We start from the raw sequence: 22,632 nt of genomic DNA, 5'->3' as shown, positions 1-22,632 counted from the left end.
AGTCAAATGATTAGCCAGGCCCAATCCAATCCCTCGATTGGCGTAGTCTATAACGCGATTTTAATTGTGAAGAGTGGAATCTACCCGCACTACATGACAGCCGCTGCTGTAAGTCAAGGAAGATTTGACCATCCTAGAACGAAACCCCGTCACGAGAGCTTTTGGGCCAGATGGCGGTTTATATGGGGCACAGGCTTATAGCAGACCATGTCAAGGGAGTTGCGGAGAAAGAAGAGAGCCTCAACACTTTCTTTGAGATTATTCAAGTGTAGCTAGAGCCAGGTTTCGAACACCAAGTAAACAATTCTCCGAGGACCTCAGAGAGATCTATAGTTAAAGGATGAGGGAATGCTACTGATTATACATTTTATATGGAACCGATGAAAAGTGGCTTGAAACTTCACAAACGAATTTTCAATACCACGGGCAGTTGTTATGTTATTAAGAGCGACAAAACAGCCGGTAGACTACATGCCATAAGTCCATTAGATCCAATTTTATACAATTTTGAAGTACTTTTACCGATCGATTCCGTCAATAGTCATATTGAAACTGTTTAATTTCTAACAAAATTCAGATTGTTGATTGAGTATAACATCCCAAAAGGCACCCCCTGGGAAACCAATTCCCGCAGCTCAAAATTCGGTTATTCATAATGATTTGGTTCAAATATGGGAACTTTCAAATATGTGGTTTAGAAATTTAATTCAGGCAATATCTTATAATTTCATCATTTCCATCCTTCTACTCAAATGGGGGAAACAGTCCCACCTATCCGAAACTTGTATTAAATCCAATCGTGCATATGATATGCAAACAACTAACCAATAATAGCGGAACTGCGAATTTTCTCCCATTTCCTCCGCTCGCCATACAATTTCCACATATCAATAAGCTCGAATTCGGATTTAGACTGGCAAACGGAACCCACATCCATTCGATTTCAACTGTTCGAAATGTGAATACGAATCGTGAATAGGAATTTACGAAAGTGTGGCAAGGAGGTGGGGTGTTGTCTGTAATACAGCCATGCCGACAGGTTTGGAAGTCTATCACCGGAACGTCTACTTCCGTTTCGCCAGTTGGTTTTTAGAGCCTCCGCATAACGAATTCTAGCAAGGCTCTAGCTGGAACTAGAGGGGTTGTCAAGTCAGGACTGTTTTGGCACAGTGAAATAGGACCGGAAGGAATGTAAGCACTCACTTGCATGACTCCAGAGAGGCAATTGAATTTTTCCTGCACCGACAATTGGGAGTTCTGAAGTAAACGAAAGGCCTTAAATTTGTTTGGATGTTGATGGGCTCACTTGCGCTTTTCAATCAACCATCCTTGACCGATTGACCCCTTTTTCCTTTAAATGGGAAGACTCCTTTCGCACCAAGGGGTCGATAAAAGATTCAGGCAATTTAAGTCTCCGCAGGATTGCTTATGGGGAATACAGTTTTCCGGACAATTTCCACAAAGCTAGTTCGACAACACCAAAGCCACGTATCCTGAACCTCGCCGCTCCACAGACCAGCATAGATAGCTATCATCGCATATTGGTGCTATTTATCAGAATTTGTGATTGCGCGATTTACTCTCAAACGCTGGGTTGAAAATTATGCAAATCACTTCCGATTTTCCGCGAACGCAATTCCGCGACTCAACTTAAATATATGATGGCGTTGCTCTGAATTATTATTCGCCAACTGGGAGCTTTATGGGTAAATGCCTAATTCAGGCTCGTGCTCACCACTTCTCCGTGTTCGTTTCGCCTCATAACGTGGCGTTCGTTACTATCTTAGTCCATCAAACCCTGTCCCACCCTGCGTGTTGGCCCCGACTATGCACATGTACCACGGGGGCTTTGGTGCTCGACGAATGGAAAATCTGGGGCTTTTGTTATCTAGGGGATGCGTCGTTTGCAAGTTGCATATTTCTAATTTAGGATCGGAAATAAAATTCGTGGGTAATGAATTTAATGGAATGAAATTCGTTAATTTATTTGGTTCCACCGTATTTTGGTTTGCGGTATTCTTGCGGAATTAAACTGTGTATGAGTTATATGAATACGCAGTGTGGATTCAAAATTATTCTCTTCGGTAATTTAATTCAGGTAGGAAATGTGCAATAATTCTGAGTAGAACTAATGAGAATGGTGGTCTAATTTCCAAAATTTGCAACTAATCTTTTAATTAGAATCAGTCAAAAATAATGGTAAATCCAGAATAGCTTCCCAGACACATTTGAAAATGCTTTGAAAACCCTTGAAGTTTGTTTTAGTGTGAAAACATTAGCGAACAATTGGTTAGGTTAGGTAGATCCGACAAAAAAAACAATGAATTGAAAGCTCCCTTTACTTGAAACCCCAAGCCTTCCGTAATAATAATCGGCATATGTAATTCTCAACCCTAATTCGAATTACACATATTACATGTTTCCTTGATCCGCATCACTGGATTGAGTCGTTCTCAACAAAAACCGGGTCTCTTAAACGGTGTGTTCCTCCTGCAGCCGGGGGTTTAGAATATCTAAGCAATTTGGAAAACCGGAAGCTAGAGACTTCATGTATCAAAAGTTTTGTGTCCCTATATGAGGAAGGAGGAAGAAGTTCCTGTCTTCTAGAACCTACGCTAAGTTCTTTTCAAAACTCTCCGTTCCTCGGTCAAATCTTTAATACGTAAGTCCAGAAACAAATATTTGACTAGTGTTGAAGACTCACTAAAACGCATAAACCTCAAACTTTTCTGCTCACACATTCGCAACTCTCGCTATGCTGCCCAGCTATGCCCTCCGTCCATTAAGTTCTCTGACTCTTCAGCTAACTTCCGCCAACTATTTTATGATTTGGTGGCCAAAGGGCAGTATAGGTCCCAGAGCGAAACGTGGGTTGGTACCCACTATGGAGCATAAAACCTGGGAAATGCCTGCTAAACCAACACCAATAACTCTACTGCCAAACCCCATTTCCATCTCCACGTAGTGATCACTGGGAGCCCTTTCTTAACGAAAAACTGCAGACGGAGAAGGATGAAGGCGAGTCTCCCGCGCCTAAAAGCGGGAAAAATTGTACCAACTGGCTCTCCAGGTTGGGAGGTTGGATAGGGCTGACAACCCTACACGGAAAACCGATGTTACGCAGCCACAAAAGGAGCCTCGGACAGGATGGGCAACGACGAACCCAGCAACGACAACGGATTAACGATTTGCGCATTTTCTCATGGAACGTGCGCTACCTGTACATACCCTGTTCCAATATAAGGCTGATGTAACAGCGTTGCAAGATGGGCGATGGACAGGGACTGGTTCCCTGGAAAAGAGCCACTACACCATATATTATAGCTGCCATCCAGTAAACCATGTGCTCGGAGTAGGTTTCTTAGTTAGCTAAAAAATGAAACCTGCTGTTATCGGCTTTGAAAATATAAGCGAAAGGCTATGCACCCCGCGTTTGCGAGGCAAGTTTAGAAATATAAGTCTCATAAACGTTCACGCCCCTACCGAGGAGGCTGCAGAAATGTCCCAGGTTTGATATTAAAATCATACTTGGAGATTTCAACAGTCAAGTAGGGACGGATCTCGCATTCAGGCGATATGTTGGCTCCTACAGCCTATATAGGGATACCAATGATAACGAACTGCGGATTATTCAGTTAGGAGTATCGCACGAAATGGTTGTTGTAAGTACCTGGTTTGCGCGGATAGCGGTCCACAAACATATGTGGGCCTCTCCAGATGGGACCACTTTCAACCAAATTGATCACAGGCTGATTGAACGCCGCCACCTCTCAGTCTTGATGAATGTCAGAACATATAGGGGGGCCAATATACACTCGGATCACTATCTCGTTGGCATGGTGCCCCGAGCTTGAATTACGACACCACCTACCATCCCTCTGACAATCAGGTGAGAGTGAATACTGAAGCTATCCACAAGAGGGAAATGGATGCCGCAATAACCGCAGTCAATAGAGATCCGGGAGATGAAGTATCAATAAATGATCTTCACAACCACCTGGAAAAGGTTATCATTGATACGGTCACAAAGATACTTGGCCTCAGCCTAAAAAAAGTCGGAACGGCTGGTTTGACGATGAATGTAAGCTACCTACGGAACGGAAGAATGCCGCATTTCGACTAATGTTGCATTCTCAAAGAACACGGGCATGCCCAGAGACTTATCACGAACTCCGCCGAGCGGAGAAGGGACTTTACAGACGAAAAAAGGAAGCCTCGGAGAACCAACAGGTCTGCGAACTAGAAAAGTACAGGGAGCAACCACACCAGACGCGCAAGTTTTACCAACAAGTCAGCAGGATGAAGCCTTATACACCTCGATGCTCATCCTGCCGAGACAAAGAGGAAAATCTGATTTCCCACAGAATGGGCATATTGGAGCGATGGGTTGAGTACTTTGATGAGTTGGAGGTCCCGCCAACTGAAGACGACGGACAAATACTGCCACCACCAAGTACAGGGGAAACAGTCCGTGCAATTCATCGGCTAAAAAATCATAAGTCGCCAGGGCCCGATGGAATTACAGCCGAATTGGTTAAATATGGAGTCGACCAATTCCACCAAGTGGTTCGTGAACTGGTGCTAAAGGTGTGGGACAGCGAATCAATGCCTGACGATTGGCAAAGAGACATTATCTGTCTCATACATAAAAAGGGGGATATCACACCGTACATCAATTATGGGGGTATAAGGTTGCTGAGTACCATCTATAAGATATTCTCCGATATCTAAGTCGGATAGCCCCATACAACTAGAATATGATTGGCCCATACCAAAGAGGCTTCACTCCAGGCAAATCAACAACAGATCAGATTTTTCTCTCTGCGGCAAGCGATTGAAAAACTTTTGGAATATGGACATCAGTTACACCATCTTTTCATCGATTGGAAAGCCGTCTATGGTGGCATAGCAAGGGTGAAACTGTTCACGGCTAGGAGAAAATTCGGTATCCTGACGAAATTCATAAGACTGACTAGGCTGATCCTGACCAATGTGCGAGGCCAGAAAAAGCAGCGGGATCACTCTCAAGACGGTCTACGACAAGGGGATGCCCTGTCATGCGTCTTCTTTAGCCTGAGAAGTGATCCGTGATGCTGAGGTAAATGCAAGAGGCGCGATCCTCTTTAAGTCTACCCAGCTACTGGCCTATGCTGACGATACCGATATCATGGGAAGAACGACCCGAGACGTACAAACTGCCTTCATCCAGATCGAGCTGACGGCGATTCGCGCGAGATCTTGGAGTACACATCAATGAAGGCAAGACAAAGTATATGGTGGTAACGTCAGCACCAAAAACGAAAAAAAGATAGGAGACTACAACTTTGAGACCGTTGATAATTTCTTCTATCTAGGGTCGGAAATTACGACCGAAACAGCTGCGACAATGAAATCCGCGCACGGTTGTTTGCAGCCAACGGAGTCTATTTCAGCTTATAAAAACTGTTCCGCTCGAAACGTCTCACCATCATGTATTTATCGGAGAATTGGGTTCTTAGCAAGAGAAATTGCGAACTCTGGGTCGCGTTCGCGAAGAGAATTCTCCAAAGAATTTTTGGCCCCCTACATTAGGATGGACGATTCCGAAGCCTGCGGTTGTGGATAAAATCCGGCTCAGCAGGTTGCGGTGAGCGAGCTATCTAATTCACATGAGTGAGGATGATCCAGCCCGGAGAATCTATAAGGGCAATATCTATGGTAGGAAAATAAAAAGAAGACGAGGTAGACCCTGCCTGAGATAGAACGATGGCGTAGGTCAGGACGCCAGACAAATTTTAGGGATATCAAATTGGTGGACGTCGGCGCAAAACCGGGATGTCTGGAATTGCTTATTAAGGCAGGCCTAGACCGGATACCGGTTGTTGAGTGAGCCGTTGGTGATGATGATGATGATGAAATAGTTCTGCTGGCTCTAGTGTAGCATGTTGTGCTCTCTCTCAGTGCGCCCGGTATCGCTGCAACAGTACAAATGATGACCCAACCGAATCTGCTGCTGAACAATTCCGCCAGCGCGCACAATTTGCTGAGAAAAGACAAATGATAGGTAGTTTAGGCATCCAGGTCATATCTACATATTTAACGGCTGTATAATATTACAATAGACTGAATACTAAGTATGATAAGCTAATCACTGCCCTATATGGACATGAAAATATTTTGGACCTTGTGACGGTGGAGGTGGTGCTTAGTACCATTAACGAAGTATTGTCAAAGGTCGGCCCATTCCAAGGTATACCTAGGGTCTCTCAAGATCGCACATCGCTACGAAGGAAGGGGAAATGCATTGTAGTATCTAGTTTCTTCTATATCAACGGAAAACACACATGATCTACCCAACGTTACAGCGGTACCCCAGCCAATTGGGGTTGGACAATATCGGATTCCCCGCGCCAATATTCCCATAGTGGCTGTGGACTTTAATCAGCCCAATTATTTCGAACTTGACGATTCTCAGCTCAAGTCATGCCTGCTACAAAAAGATATATTTTTGTGCTCTCCAAAATTTATCAAAGATATTAATCGTATCCTCAATTGTGCAATAGATGCACTGTACGAGCGACTGAACAACCCCAAATGTCACCCTCACAAGGTGACCACATGGAATCAGTTGATGGCGTCTAGCTATAAGTGCTAAACAAACCAATTACTGCATCGGTGGTGTGTGACGGAGAAAAGGTGGAGGTATCACTGGAAGACGACGGCATAATTCAGACTAAGGGTAGTTGCTTTCTCCAAGTCGATGGATCCTGGAGAAGTATCGAGGCCTTTACGAAGGAAGTCCGTCCTTACGAATGGCACGGTAATCGGGACAACAACTCCGCTTCATCCTTACTGACGATCGGGAGGATCAGCTACCCAGTTTCCAGTCAGACAGGACGTTCTTCCCTTCTATTGGGATTTTAGGAAAAGCAATAAATACAATTTAAATCTCCATCAGATGAATCGTTATTCCAAATGTTGGAAAATTTAAATTAACTCTTCCTAAAACCTCCTTAAGACACCCAACCAATTCTGGCCAACATAGGCTATAGCGATGGTTTTCTCTTCTTTTTCATTCGAGTGGGCGACCCATGTCGACGCGATGAAAAGGCACCTTAACCCAACCTTTCACTTCTTTCATAGCGTCGATCTGCTTCCACGTTTCAAGGTGTCAGCTAATTTGCTACAATCTTAGCTCGTTTCAAACCCAAATATTTAATTTGAATCGATTAAAGTTGTCACCCCGTTGCAGAAAACGAAATCCCTTAGGACGGTTGTCACCCAAATCAAGAAAGATGGAGACTTTCTGCAATCCCAAATTTGCCTTTGCTTGATGGTCAGATCTTTCTGTATCCGAAGCACAAATATGTTAAACGTTGCAGGTCCTAAAAGTGCTACCCCATTCAGTTGCTATTTAAGATAAGCCAAGTAACTTGGAGAGTATTTTTAATTACCAGTCCAGATATATTTATAATTGAGTGTTTTATTTTTCGTTTCAGATTATTTTTACCAGACCCTCATCAAGTTTTTTTTACACGAGTTTTATCACGTTCTGAATGAACTTTTACTAGCAAATGCAAACTTACGGATTTAGGATTAATGAAGGAAATATCAAAAGCAATTTCAGGGGGAGAAGCTACCACCTACCTTGTTATATTTTTGGTAACGTGCTCTCCTAAACAAATCTCATTGATGAAAATTTTACAGAAAACAAATCTCCCAATAACCAATCACATCCCTTTCCCTTCTGCTCACAATATCGATTGAGCAACCTTTTGAATATTCATCCTGAAAGTTTCCAGCAACGGATGCCTTCCTCTATCTCTTCAATCCACACATTTTGCAATAGTTTCCACACAGCGTGCCTTTAAAATTCCATTATATCATACAAATTTAATGAAAAACTCAAACAGGATGACTTGAAAATTTAATTTGGGGAATCCAATTATCCCTTGATTCGGCCATTGCTATTAGCACCAATTAACAGCAAGAAAGTGGACCTTTCTTGTGCTGACTAGGCATTAATTACTCGGCTCTTTCTTGTGTGTGTCGGTATTCTGTGCAGGATATGGCGGAGAAGGATAATACTGAACTGTGGAGCAGTCTTTATGGAAAATAAAAACCTCATCGGACACACCACGATGAATCGATAGACATGTGCCCGGGGTGGATAGACCGACAGGACAATGTGAATAATAGGTTTCTTTGGGGTTAATTTACGTGCTATGAGCGTACGTCTAATTTTCTACTTCGTTTCATGCCGGATTGATACGATTTTGATGAAGATGATGCTGAATAATGTTATCTTGGAGAGGTAATTACTGGCTTCCTTTTGCATATGAAAGAAAATAGGTTCGTGTTATGGGGATTGTGTGGTCTGAAAATATGAAATGAAATAAGAAACAAATTTATGGTGTTATGAGGAACCTATCAGTTGGTCGTTGGCATTATTCTATATTTAGCACGTTTAGGGAATGTACGGAAAAACTAGAAAATTGGGAATGCTAAGAATTCCCTCCATCCAAATATCTTTTGGTTTTCCTCAAGAACAGGTTCGGTTTTCTAAGCGTCCAACTAAACAAAAGCGACGAAAATAAATCCTCAAGAACCACCATCGGCTACCAAATTCGCCCGATTAATCCCTTTAGAATTCTTTTTGGAAATAAAAGTACATCTGGGCGGATAATCTACCTTACTTATATGAAATATTACAGCAAGTATCACGTGTAGAATTATCTGAGGTGTAGACGTAACCACTACGTCCGCTTCAGATATAGATTGATTAGGAGACCATAATCAGTATCCCATATTCAATACCACAGCCTTACTTGTTTATGCTGAGTGGTGGCTTAGCACTCATACCAGTGGATGAAAGGCTATTTAACATCTCTGTTGCACTAAGGGGTACGTACGACCCACGAGTCGTAAGGTGTAATTGCATTGAGTCCACAATGAGCTTTGCCGCGATATGGACTTAACCCCAACCACCATAAAATTCCTCCCAGCTCCCATGGTTCCAGATAATCTCCAGTAAGACAAGACTTCAGATGAGTCCCTTCCAGACTCAAGTGTGATCGTCCCCCTTAATTACGTGGGACGGTACTCCCCAGTGACATTGCTGGAATCAGTTCAGATCGAAAAAGAGCAACTAAGCCTTTCCATCAATCAAATACTGTTCTGTGCAATGCAACACAGAAGACACCACAAAATAAGAATTACACAAAAAACACATAAAAATTGTCGCTATCCACTTTGGCCGCTATGTCTATTCGCTTTTCATACTGCAGATGAAGCAACATTGAAGGACTCCCTCCGTCATTGGAAGGTATCATGCGATATGCGGAGCGTTTCACTATGAGCAAGGCACTGGCTAACACAGAGGTAATCCTTTACTACATAGACTCCGAAGTTGTCTAGATTGCAAGTGCAACATCGCACTTCGTCGGTAAATACTCAGCATGCCCGCTGGGTGGAGATGGTAGTCCAATTTTTGGTGGGCAAAGTGTGCTGTCCACTTCAAACGAATATGCTTATCGTCTAGGGGTAGAATAGAAAGAAAGAATATTCCGCCCATGCTTCTGGTTAAGGCAACTTAACCGCCAAGTCTTCACACTCCCTTAGGAAAGTGTGCATGCCTGGCTGCTAGTAAACTTTTCCTATTGACAATGATCTAAGTGTCTACTGATCATGTTTTAGGAACAGGTAGCAACTGGCTGATGGAATAGCTGAAGGAACAGCCTGAAGACTGCCAAGTCTGGCAGAGTGAAAAGTGTTATAGTCAATGGCAGTCCAAAGGTGGAAAGGGTGTGCCCATTGCTATATGAACTAACGGGTGTCTGCCCTTTATTATGTCAACTTCGGACCTTTGGTTTCAGGTAACCCGTTTTGCCTGGTATGGGGACTCTACCAAGGTGGACAGTCTTCTCCAAGCTTAAACGTGGAACCATGATGACATCGAATCCAATCAGAGATGGCAAGCGAAATAAAAACAGAGGGCGGTAGAGAAGATGATCCAAGGAGAAGCATCAGAAGAAGTACTTTTGGTTTCAACTTAGGAGTCAGTGCAAAGAGAGCCTCCGTGAATACTAGCGATACTATATCTGCACTTTCTGAGTTGCTGACGGGTCTATTAAGACGAAAATACAGCCAGCTCTAAACTAAACTAAAACTAACAGAAAACCCGCAATGGTTCTTATGAAAAATTAGTATTTTGATACTGATGTACCCATGCCATGTACATCCATTATTGATGAGACCAATGTTGACGAATAGAAGGTATAGAAAATGGGGCAAAAGTTGACCGTACAAGTCCACAAGCAGCTAAGTGTAACAATGATGAAGTGTCCCGCACAAACGCTAATACAACATTTCCAACATTTTCTTCCTTTCAAAATTGATAACTGGTAATCATTAAGACCCTCCTTCTTGTTTCTCTTTACGAATTGATTATGCTCTCTGCATCCAGAATCTAATGTTCCGAATATATACAGATATTTGGTTGTCGTTCACCCCTCGGTGGGTTATAACGCGTCAACCACACCTACGCACCATAGGTCGCGGTTACCTGAAATGCCCTTCAGCTTCTCCCACGACTTCCCGAGACGCTCGTACACACTCGCCGGCCATCTTCGGAGAGTGGACTCGACTGCATGGCGTAGTCCGCAATGCAATTGTGGCCTTCTCTTAATGTGTGACCTATACACTGCCACTTCCGTCTTTCAATCACATCTCGAACGAGTGCCAGGTCTGTGCGCCAGCCAGCCAGCCAGTCTAAGATAGTGTCAGTCCAGCGTATTCAAACGATACGCCGTAGGCAGGTGCTGGTGAAAGCTTGGAGCTTTTGAGTAACAGTGGGGTTCACTTTCCATGTGCTACTCCTATATAGCAACACAGAAAGAATACTAGCACAGAATAATCTATATAATATAATAATACAGCTTGATCGTAATGTTGAGATAATAGCATTTTAAGATTTTGGACAGGGTAGTGAAAGCAGATCTAGTGCTGGTAATGCGCCGGGCAACATCTACTTCGGTGCCATCATCGGCAGAAACCGCGTTTTCTAGATAAACAAATTGATGCTTTGCCCATTAATGCAGGGAGAGTGCGATGACACGTCAAACTGATAACTTTGGTCTGAGGAAAGATCTCATCGTTCATTGAATTCTTCCATGTGCTCTGGACAAGATAAGATGAAGAACGTCACCGAAAATAAGGAGAAATAACATCGATGACAGAATGAAACCCTGGTGGACTCCGCTTTTGACTTCAAAATCCTCCGAGATTTTACCTTGGTTTACCACGTAATATTTTGCATTGGTCGCCATAATATGATGTTCTGGTGATAGCTATTAACTTCTCCAGAGCACACTAGATACACTTCCTGTTCACGCTATCGAAAGCCTTTTCGAAATCAATTAAGAGCAGGAGTAGCAAAGACCTAAACTCCGAAAACTGTTTCAAAATGATTCGTGTTGTCTGTCTCTGGCGATTTCGAGATGTCATTAGGATTATTTTTGTTATATACTATCTTTGCGGCTTTGTCAAAGTCAGAACAGATCCCTTTCTTCGAGATTTTGACGATCATCTCCTCCTACCACCATTTGCGAAAAGTCTCCAATTCTCAAGATTTTCGAACAAGTGGAAGAAGCAGATCTGTAGTAACTGCAGACGCAACTTTGTGGGGAGACAATCAAGCCTAGGGGCTTTACTCTGCATGAGTGTGATGTGATGGTTAAGAACCAAGGTGAATTGTTCTTGCCACCGCTTCAGTTGTTCGTCATCGTGGATGAGAAGTTGACCGTTGACGTTCTTCCCAGGACCATCGAAAGATTTATGGCCACATGTAAGCTCTTTCGTGATGTGGAATACATTTCTGAAATCATTACGATCTTCGCGTACCAATATTAATTTCGGGCTTGTTCTCCTCTGTCATGTAGATACGGAGCATAGTTTATATGAGAAATTCTCATGATTAGCTAGTTTTGGCATCAGTGGTAATCCAAGACGAACGGACATATCTTCCGTCTCCGTCTCGTTCACAAGCGGCGTCGGTTCATCGTGATCGGTTGTGCAATTTTATTTTATCAAAGGTCTGATCTGGGTGTAGTCGTGTTGCCCTCAAATTACAGTCCAGCTCATCCAGCCACCGTTGTTTTGGCTAGCTTTCTAGCCGCTTACCATCGACTATGATATTCAAACCAAATTTGGCGATTAAATTCTCGTTAGCACGAATTACATGACCATACTATCAAACACGCCTCTTTCGCAATTTCTCCACGATCGGTGCAAATATCGATTGCGGGTATCCTCATTTCGGATGTGATCAAGGCGTATCAGACCATTAGTCCAACGCATCATCTTTGTCTCCATCGCCGCAAGACGCCGTTCATTGTCTTTTATAGTCGCTCAACACTCAGAACCATAGAAGGCGACAGGACGGACGACATTGCGATAAATTTTAGATTTGAGACGTTCGTTGATACGTCGATCATAAAGAACACCAGCTGTAGAACGCCACTTCATCCAGGTTGGGTTAATGCATGAAGTAATTTCAAAGCGCAGGCACTGACCAAAGATCAGTTAATCACTCAGTTCTGGAGAAGTCGCTGTCATTGACAGTGATAGTGCCTGTTTCATGGGTCTAAGTCATCAAAAATTCAGTTTTATTCGGATTTAATCTGAGACCGTCTTGCATGAGATGATATTTCTATTTTTGGAGAAATTGTTCGAAATCATTTTTGTTATGAGAAGCCAGGGAAATATGAATTCAGGGGCTATCCCGGTTCCCATGTTACCAGTATACCCCTGGTAAGGTTTCGTGACTATTGCCACTTCAGATGAGTCCCCGTGCAAACTCGGGTCTGATCGCCCTAATTAGGTCTTTGGAGCATTCGCCAGCGTCTCCCTGTGCCACCACTATGGAGGTTCTCCTCGGCCACTTGGTTTTGGTTCGGCCGTCTTCTTCACCGCAACCTCTGAGCAGCAGTTGCGATGACAGGTGAAAATGGTCCACATGTCAGCAATGCTTGTTGAAGTAGAGGATGAACAAATTCTTCAGATGAAATCTGTTCGAAATATTCTCGCCATCTATCCGTCATTTTTGCATTGAGAAGTTGCCAGAAGGTATCCTTCTCACCATCAGGTCGACCTGTCTGTGGTGCATACGCGGTGAAGAAGTAAATAGTTGGATCAGCTGATGTAATGGTGAACTTCATCAGCTGGTCATCTAATCGTTTGGTTTCTTTAATGGCGTCACGGAAACCTTCTGAGATGACAATTCCAACACCGTATTGAGTGGGTGGACTAAAATAGAGAAATTTGTAGCCATTTTTACCATGTTCGCGTTCTATGTCACAGCTTTTGGCATCAGGCCATTGGGTTCCTTGTATAACGCAAATATCAGTACGCCTTTTCCGAAGTGCTCTTGCGAGTTCCTTGGTTTTTTCAGTAAGGGTGCCAATATCTAACGTGCAGGAACGTTTTTGCTTTGCTCGGACTATTTTTTTTACGTCCTAGAGCCCTGCGTCTAGAACCCTTGCCCATTTCTCGACTGGACCGGGACCCGTCCTGCCGCTTCAACTAAGGTGAACACCCAATCAGTTTTCCGAGGCTTGCGACTTAATCCGATCATTTTGTTTCTAACGACCTTGGATGCATTTTCTTGGTCGGCCCGTCGCGGGACCTATTACCAAGAGGTATCAGGTAGGATTTAAGATAGTGGAATAACCAATAATACTTTATTTATCTCTTTATCTGATCTCAGTAATTTATTTTTGTTTCACTAAGGATAGTACAAAGTACGCTGCCTGAAACTCTCCTCCTTTACCTGGGCTTGGGACTAGGATGCTATATAAATATTATGGCAGAGTTACATAATGATATTCCCTACGTAAAACAAAATACCGAACTTCCACCTATTGTCGCTGAACTGTGAAAAGTTGACGTTGTCCACTAGTACCGGGTATCTTGCTTCAATTCTGAATATTAAACATTGCTCAACACCAAACATTGAACAGCGAACTACGGGGCTAATATACCTGTAAAACTACTTTTAACAGAAAATGACAGCTGCAACCCAGTATGGTTCTCTGAATATGCACAATACGTCCCATATTCAGTTCATTGGTGGCCTGCATTGAAGTAGACTATAATAAGATGAAACTCAATAGAGTACAAAGAGTAGCATGTGCTCATAAAATGGGTGTTTTATGGTCACGAGCTATGGGTGCTCTAAGTGTTAATGCACTTCTTCCTACTCAACAGTCCAAGTTTGTGAACATAGCACAGTTAATTCCTATAAACTTGGAAGCCTATTCAACTGAAAATTCCACCTATAAGGATGCAGAAAAAGGTTAACTGATAGTAGATTGTAACACTATGGTTTTTGCCGATGGTCCCATGACGAATGGTGAGGTCGAAGGAGGGGTCTACTCGGAGTCACAAGGTTTCTTTCATAGATGACATTGGCCCTTTGAGGATTATGTGGCAAAAGTGGGCTTACCTCAAAACGTGAAGTTGTTGAGAAGATGCCGAAATCCTTGCAAACTTCGGATACAATACCTCAACTCTAGCGGGAGCTAAGCAACAGTAATTGGGCAGGGTTTCCGTAGAAGATCCAAGCGATTCAAATCGAAATATAATCATGAAACTCCTAGCTTTCTTGAACGTTATTAAAGGCAAACAGTAAGGCGGTCCAATGGTCGAGGTGGTTGAGTGCTACCCTCCCAATCGCTTTACTCAGGGTTTGAATGCCCTAACAGGCAAGGAGCAAATAGCAGATTCGCTATTGGTTTTGGGAATGAAAACTAGGGAAGTCTTTCTATAGATTTCGAGTGAAAACGCCGCATGATACTGGTAGGTCGGACAAGTCTGTAGCTTCGAAACGGACGAACTGTGCTAATTTCGATTGCATAGTTGCAGATTAGTCATGTAAAGCATCCAACCGGATTATTATTCAGGAGAAGTTAAACAGTATAATTGTATAATTGGCGATATAAGAAAGGACCTTCCTTCACTTTTTTGTAATAACATAAGCTACTATCCGCCACCCAAAAATCCTTGCCACGTAGTAGTAGTCTCTCCGCATAGCCCAAGTTTAAAAACCGATTTTTTGAGCTATATAATTTCCAGACGCAAAATGCTTTAAGTGACTACTCCTATGTACGATTAGCTCCATGTATAACTTTTTTACTTCCATTTCCTTCGCATCATCACTCTCCATGGTGTGTCCTTAATAATTGTATTTTTCTTCAAATTAAGCACAGTCGCCTTCATTTGCCACTGGGAATGGCATTGTGTCCTTTGGCTTTGAATCCGTTTCCATGAATATAACGCTGGTAACCGGACAAAGGCAACGCCTAGCGCTTTTCGACTTGGTTATTCTTCCATTTGGCTAATTCTATAAATCTTCATTAAATGTATCTCCAGTGGACGCATTACAATGGTGTGAGAAAAAAAGTCCGAATGAAATTCCCAGCCATCACAAATGATGGAAAAGCATGAAATGAAATTACTGAATGTATAGACTGAAGCTTTGTAATTGGATGAGGAAAGATTGTATGATCTGTTGGAGCGTTAAATACCTGGTCTATATAAGATACACGTCGATGAGAAGCAAAGTCTGAAAAATGATAATGTTCTACTTTTAGATTGTAGCTATGCGTGCTGCCCCAAGTTTCAAGTACGATGACATGGTTTTATAACTACACCTTCGTAATTACTAAGAAAGTTAAAAATCAAAACATATCTACTCATACCCTGAAGTTGTGAAGTGTCACTTACAGTCTTCAGCATGACGTCTCTATGATAACGCTATTCATAGAGAAGCGTAAAGTGTAGCTCTGTAATTTTGTTGAACATACCAAACCTATTAAGGGCGTTAGATCCTGGAGGTAAGATCGTTAGATAAAATTAATTTTTTAAAATGTAAATGCAAGGGTAGTCAAGAAGACAGTATATTTCCACTCTCATCACTTAAGACAAGTCGGGAACCGGAAGCGCGACGCTTCAGGTATGAAAGGCTTTGTTGATTTTTATGCAAGTATAGTTGAGTACACTAAGATCCCGTTAATATATAGCTCATAGTGTAGTAGGGTAGTTTCTGAGAACCGGTCCTTGAATTAATTAATCTCTTTCGGACCCGCACTCTTCCCATTTCCAACCAATGTCAAAACGGATATCTGTTTCGAAAAGTACTAATGGAAACTTTTCATTTGATATCCCGCATGAACATATTCAGTAAAAAAACTCCTTTTTAAGGTTTTGTTTACTAATCAACAAAAATCGATTTAATGTCTGTCTGCCTTTTTTTTTGAGGAGGTGGAAATCTTCAAAAGACACTGGCCTGAAGACGCCTGCGTGTGGGATTCTTACCCACTGAAACCCCCCCCCCCGCCTCCTCCCAAGCTCCGTGGAACCACCGTACGGTATTACATCACAGGGCGGAGTCAGCTCATTTTAGCTTGGTCCCCTTTCGTCTCTACGCGGCGTACGTAACCGCGCTTTTCTAGTCTCCTCCGCCTTTTGCAGTTTGCTCTGGATAGATACGACCATGGACTTGATCGCATCCCAGTGTCCTTGACATGCTAACATTTTTCGCACCAGATTCTCTGGTACGAGCACTTCTCCTAGAGTCTCCTCTAGGTTCTTCCTTTCCTCCACAAACCTTGGACAGTGGAAGAATATATGCTCTGGGTCCACTGGGACTCCATCGCAGTTTGGACAATCAGGTGAGGTATCTAGTTTAAACCTAAACAGGGACTGGCGATATCCTCCATGCCCCGTGAGAAACTGAGTAAGATTATAATTAATCTCACCGCGCCGTCTCTCCAACCACTCCTTTATGTCAAGGATGAGCCTGTGTGTCCACCGACTTTCTCGCATTCCCAACGCTTTTGCCATCTATTTAGAGATCTCTTCCTTTCGGCGTTCTTCTTTCGCGATAAAGGAGAGATAGACTTCGCATTATATATATTCGTCATCTCATCTGCCATCTGTGTCAATGGGCATCATTTCAGAGACGAATGCTGCATTATCTGAGACAGTCCTGAATTCCGAGCACACCCTTAGGGCTGTTCTTCTGTAGACTGAACTCAGTTTGTTAGCGTTAAATGTGACCTGCAATGCCTTTCCCCAAACTGACATGCCCGCTTCGAACAACTCGGCGAACATGTTCGGTCTGGATTTCACTGCAAACTTAAGGGCCTTATTCGGTACTCCGTCCAGTCCCGGCGCTTTATTGTCTCCTATTCTATCGCATGATTTTTATCAAGAGGGTGGGACACGTGATCTGCGGAGATGAACGGCCTCTGCATCGTCCCATCACGATTCTGTAGGCACCCCTCCACGGGTTTATGTCCACTTCTGAGCAGAGCTCCTTAAAGCAGTCCCTCTTGCTTCGCTGGATGGCGAGCTTGAGGTTTTTGCGGGCTTCCTTATAAACGCGCTCTTTTTGCCCCTGATTAACTCTACCTACCGCCCTCTGAGCCGCTCTTCTGGCTCGGTGGCAGGCTAATCGAAGACCAGCCAGTTCACCATTCCACCAGTAGTTTGGTCTCCTACTGGGGACTGAGCACCTCCTAGGCATGGACGCGTCGCATGCTTCGGCGATGCATTGGGCCGCATGGACGGCTCTTTCCGTAGAGGCGCCTGCTGTAGCAAGTTGATCTAACCACACCTCTATGAAGGCCTGTTCATCCAAAGTTTTTGCAGACCAGCCTGAAATCTTTCTCGGTTTCGGGCATGATAGGTCTTTGTCCTTTGGGTGGATACATGTCTCAAAGAAGATCGCCTGGTGATCGTTGTGGGTGTAGCGTTCGCTGGAGCACTAGGGCATACCACACGCCAGCGCAGGACTTACAAAGGTCAGGTCTACAACCGAATCTGACCCCCTTTTCTGAAAGGTGTTCACAGCACCTTCGTTAGCCAACACTATGTCCATTTGCGCAAAAGCTTGGAATAAACTGCGCCCCCTGGCTCAATTGAAGAGCCCCCTTTGCCAGATTTGGGTTCCTGAAATGTTTTACTCTTCCTTGACGTTCAGAATAGACGACCCTTCTTTTTTGAGTCCTGTAATGGATTTAGTCCATCTTCTCGTGATTGTTTATGTTCCAGTGAATTCCAAAATGCAGCGACTGAAAATGAACCATGCCCATAATGAAATTATTGCACTGTGGTATGAGCGCGTGACATTCTTCAATAGCCACACTATTTGACCAAAGTCGCTATGCAAGAAGTCTTTTTGCAGGAGATTCACTCCCAGCGCGTTATTTGAAATTTTACGGTGGGGAAAAATCATTGCGCATCTTCGAACAGCGACGGTAAAAATTTCACCCATAAGGGTTGGTGTTAGTGCCATATGCGTAATGCAACAAATAAAAACTATCGACAAAATTATGCATATTTTTCAGTTTAAAAATAATTTTAGTAAAGTAAGAGGCAACGATTTTAAGATCTTGTAAAAAAAATAAAAAATATTTAGCAAAGAAAATGGTTTGTTATGCTTTTTATTATAATTGGTCTGGTGATTATTATTGCTGTCGCCGCTTTTCAATGCAGTGAATTTATTTGGGAACTATTACTTCTTATCTACGCTTCAGATGAATATGTCGTGGGCTGCCTGTCTCCCTTGATCTGGGGGAACTACCACGTGGTATGACGATCCCAAACTGGTGGTAAAGCCGGCGGCCCATTTTTACTAGAACCTTCTTAGTATTCAGTTCGAAAACGTCAATAGCAAATAAAGTTCTTGCTCAATCAGTCTTTTCTCCTATTCTGTTGTAGTTATTTCGAACAACAAGTTGTTCCAGGGAATCGCAGCCATTTCTACTAATATCCGGAAGCCAGAAAAAGCGTTTAGTGAACGATTTCAATTCAGCGATTCTATCTGGAACAATCGTTCGTACCAAAGTTTGATGTTCTACCGTCATGCAGTTTTTAGAACTGTGAGGAGTTTCTTCGTATATCCCTCGCGCTTCTTATTATCATAATCTGATGGAGTGATGTTGCCATTCACCACGCATCCTTGCCAGTCGAACCTTCTTTTCTCCCGTTCGGGTTGATGAGTTCGGATCATGGGACGACCGCTGTCGCCTCGGTTTGCCTTTAGCTGTAGATCTCGCGAATTATACCCTTCCCTCAACCCGAAGACGGTTTACATCAAGCGGGTATCCTGAAAAATGATTTGCCGTTGAGAGTCGTTGTTTTTTCATGAGGTCATTTTTCTACCATTTTTCCGTGCGTAATAATTTGCTTCAAAAGGTTTTGCTAATTGGAGTCTCGGACAAGGAGTGATGACAGAGGGTACCTACTTGGTCGTCTGTTAAAGGCTTTGTTCCAATCGAATTGATTCCCAAATAAATGTATATGAGGAACATAAGTTTAGACTCTCCTCCAGTAAACTAAAGGTTGCCTCTCTCCAAGGGTTAGTTAGTTAGTCATGGTCCACCCTGGGTGCGGTAGTCACATCTTGGTTTGCGGCTTGATTGGTTTAACTTTCTCTAATTCGCCATTGTATCTTTCCTAACGCAGCAGACGTTTAGCTGTCTAGGGAGGATTCGACTACAATTTTTTTGTTTCACCGAGAGGGGAACAATTTGAGATTTGGAGTTTAAATGGTAGCTGAAACCCATCATTAACAGAGTTCGTACTCAATCTAGGTTGGATGGATAGTGGATGATTAAAGATTTCTAAGCGAGTAAAACTTTCACTTGTTAAGATTGGACGATCGATCCCCATTTGAAGCATTTAAAGTAAGAAGTTCAGTTCGAGAAAATCCCCTTCACATTCCTTCGTTATATTTAAAGGAGTCGGTTCTTTCTCTTTCCCTATGTGTGCCTCCTTTGCAGCAACGCAACAATAAATGTAGCTCTAAGAAGTTGGGAGAAAACTAATGGAGGTGCAGTTTTCCCTATTGGCTGAAATTTAGGAAAAGTAAAATTAAAGATTTAAATTACTGAATTATTCTGCAGGTATTCATCAAGTTCAACTATAGAACTTTCAAAGTTGGCATTTCGTTTGCGGACCGATCCTTTTAGAATAATCAATAATATTGTGGTCGTAAGAGAGATGCCCGAAAAACCCTAAACGAATCTACCCAAAATGGAATTAATATACGTAAAGATTACGCCATTAATCCGTCGCTTAGTAGAGAGATCAATCAGCATGTACAGCAACTGTCGAGAACCATAACAGGATCATTCCGCACAAGACTTCATTACCTTCTATAAACAACTCCTACATCAGAGAAACTCGTTCCAGTAATTTGCAGTAATTTATCCATTGATATAGGGTGTATACGGTTAATTCCATTGCCGGAGCGGAATAATTAATTACGCAAATAAATTTAGTGGAATTAGTTGCCGATGACTTTCTACATTTTCTCAACTCTATCACCTTGCTAACGTTTCTTTATGTGCGAACGCACACACATAAACATAGTCCTGGCGGGCATACACAACAACATATATTAGCTGGAAAAATACACAGGAGCCTGGACTTGCTTGACAGACGTACCTTGTCGTAGACTGTGTTCTTTATATTCCACGAAGGTTACGAAGAAATTCATTTTGCAATTAAGGACATGACGTGACAACGAAATATTTTAGGGATTAAATTCATTGGCATGCAAAACGTGTTCTTCGCAGAAGTGACGAAAATTATTTTTCATGTGTGTACGAGTATGTACGGCTGGAAAATTACTATGTAGTTTATGTTCATGTTGGAGGAAGTCGGCAATTATGGGTTGTCCTTGCACGGATAAGGCTGGAAATTATTGGCCAAGACCCACCTCTGTTTCTTCGTACTCGTTTCCTACTAATATACCGCAATGTTTATTTGTATTACAGTATTACACGTTAGGTACCCATATTAAGCTTTCATGCATATCAGCCCAGAAAATGTCCTTAAGCGAATTGTACAAGGAGCTGGTGCGACGATTTTAGTACTCGTAAATGACAGGACAATGAACTCATCACCGGTAAAACCCCATTGGGACCTAAAGCATTTGTATAAGTGTTGCAAAAGTATAAAATGTCTAGTCCTAAGGATCACTAGGTCAGACCAGGTAATAGCTGGCATATATCGGTCGTGACATGGAAAAATATACTGGAAAGCTCAGCATTGGATTTCAACACATAACCGTAGTCAAGTGGTAAATAAAACCACACAAAGGCAACATAATTTATCCTGAAATTTTATTACTCAAATGCGTGGCAGCAAGTGTTAAAATTTTATATCTTCCCCGATTCAAAAATGAATGCTGAAAGCTTCAACAAAAAAGTTTTCATGATGTGTTAAGTCTAAGGGACGTAATATCTTAAAATGGAGACGGTTAATGAATTTTGCACAACAGAAGAAAGGACGAAAGGAAGAAAGGAATTCTCTAAACCCAGGAACGTTTGCTCTTTGGGAGATTAATTCTGGGAAAATATAAGCGACCTGAAAATTTGTTTGTCATTAAAAAGTATCCCAATTTTGGATACGTTAAGGATTGATAGTCAACATCATCACTTCTATGTGGCTTCCACTGCTCATAGTTCACTTTGAGCTAATTAAGGTATTATTTTAATTTATTTCGTCAAAGATACTAACCCAAATCGTAGGATAATCCCTTCATTTTAAGATGGGACAAAGATCTCTTAATTTGAATGGCACACTTCGAACGAAAAACCATAAGACGATAAACTGTCGTTTGAGCCTGCGCGCCAATTTTTCAAAAAATTCTTGGCCCCAAGGCAGGGAATATGAATTAAAGAATTCGACTCAGCAAACAGTTTCGTCGATGGTCAGTATTTACTTCGATGAAAGATCCTCGATACCGAGAGCCTCTGTCCTGATGTCAAAATTGTTAGAAGTAACCATGCTAAGGCTCAGGACCCAGTTGCTATCCACTAATAAGATTAGGTTAATGGGAAGCGGAGAAACACCTTAGTGGCCTCTGCCTACTTACCCTATGATCTTTTATGTCCTTGGCCGACACAAGAACTAAACGATCTGGTAATTTATGCAGAATCAAGTAGCCTTGAATTCTTAATAGGTTGTGATGCAAACGTTCAACATATCTATTGGGGTAGTGCCAAATGCAACCCCAGAAAAGCTGTTTGATTCTATCACTTCAGCCGGTCTGACGACTGCGACCATAGGGTGTGCCTCTACATTCAAGGGAGTAAAAATATGTAACGTAATTGTCCTTACAATTGTCCTTCAAAGTTATTAGAGTTCATTAGAGACTGGCGAGTGCTAGACGAAGTCTCATCGTCAGATCACCGTTACTTAGAATATAGTCTGACTATTGCAGACAAATACAATGTAAAACAAAGACGGAATCCTACAAAAACTGATTTGACAAGGATCAATCAAGTGCAGTTGCGACTAAAGACTCCTTTGGCGATAAAATATCAATTAGAAACTCTGACCCTCTCTTTTAGAGTGCTTCGAAAAGGTTTGTTCTATTATCCGAGGTTAAAGGGGGGAAACGGTGCCCTGATGAAACCGAGAATTGGAAAAACTCAGGGAATGACGGCTGATTAGGCTTCTGAAACTCACAGCGTGAATATAAGAGGCTCGTAAATCGTTCAAAACGAGACTTCTTAGAGCATACTGTGAGAAAGTGAAAGCTGAAGAGTCTCTAAAAGGGATGAATCGACTCTCTCC

Source organism: Hermetia illucens, chromosome 4 (assembly GCF_905115235.1).
Source record: "Hermetia illucens chromosome 4, iHerIll2.2.curated.20191125, whole genome shotgun sequence".
NCBI lineage: Eukaryota > Metazoa > Arthropoda > Insecta > Diptera > Stratiomyidae > Hermetia > Hermetia illucens.
The sequence above is the reverse complement of the archived record's forward strand: the minus strand, read 5'-3'. Positions refer to the sequence as shown.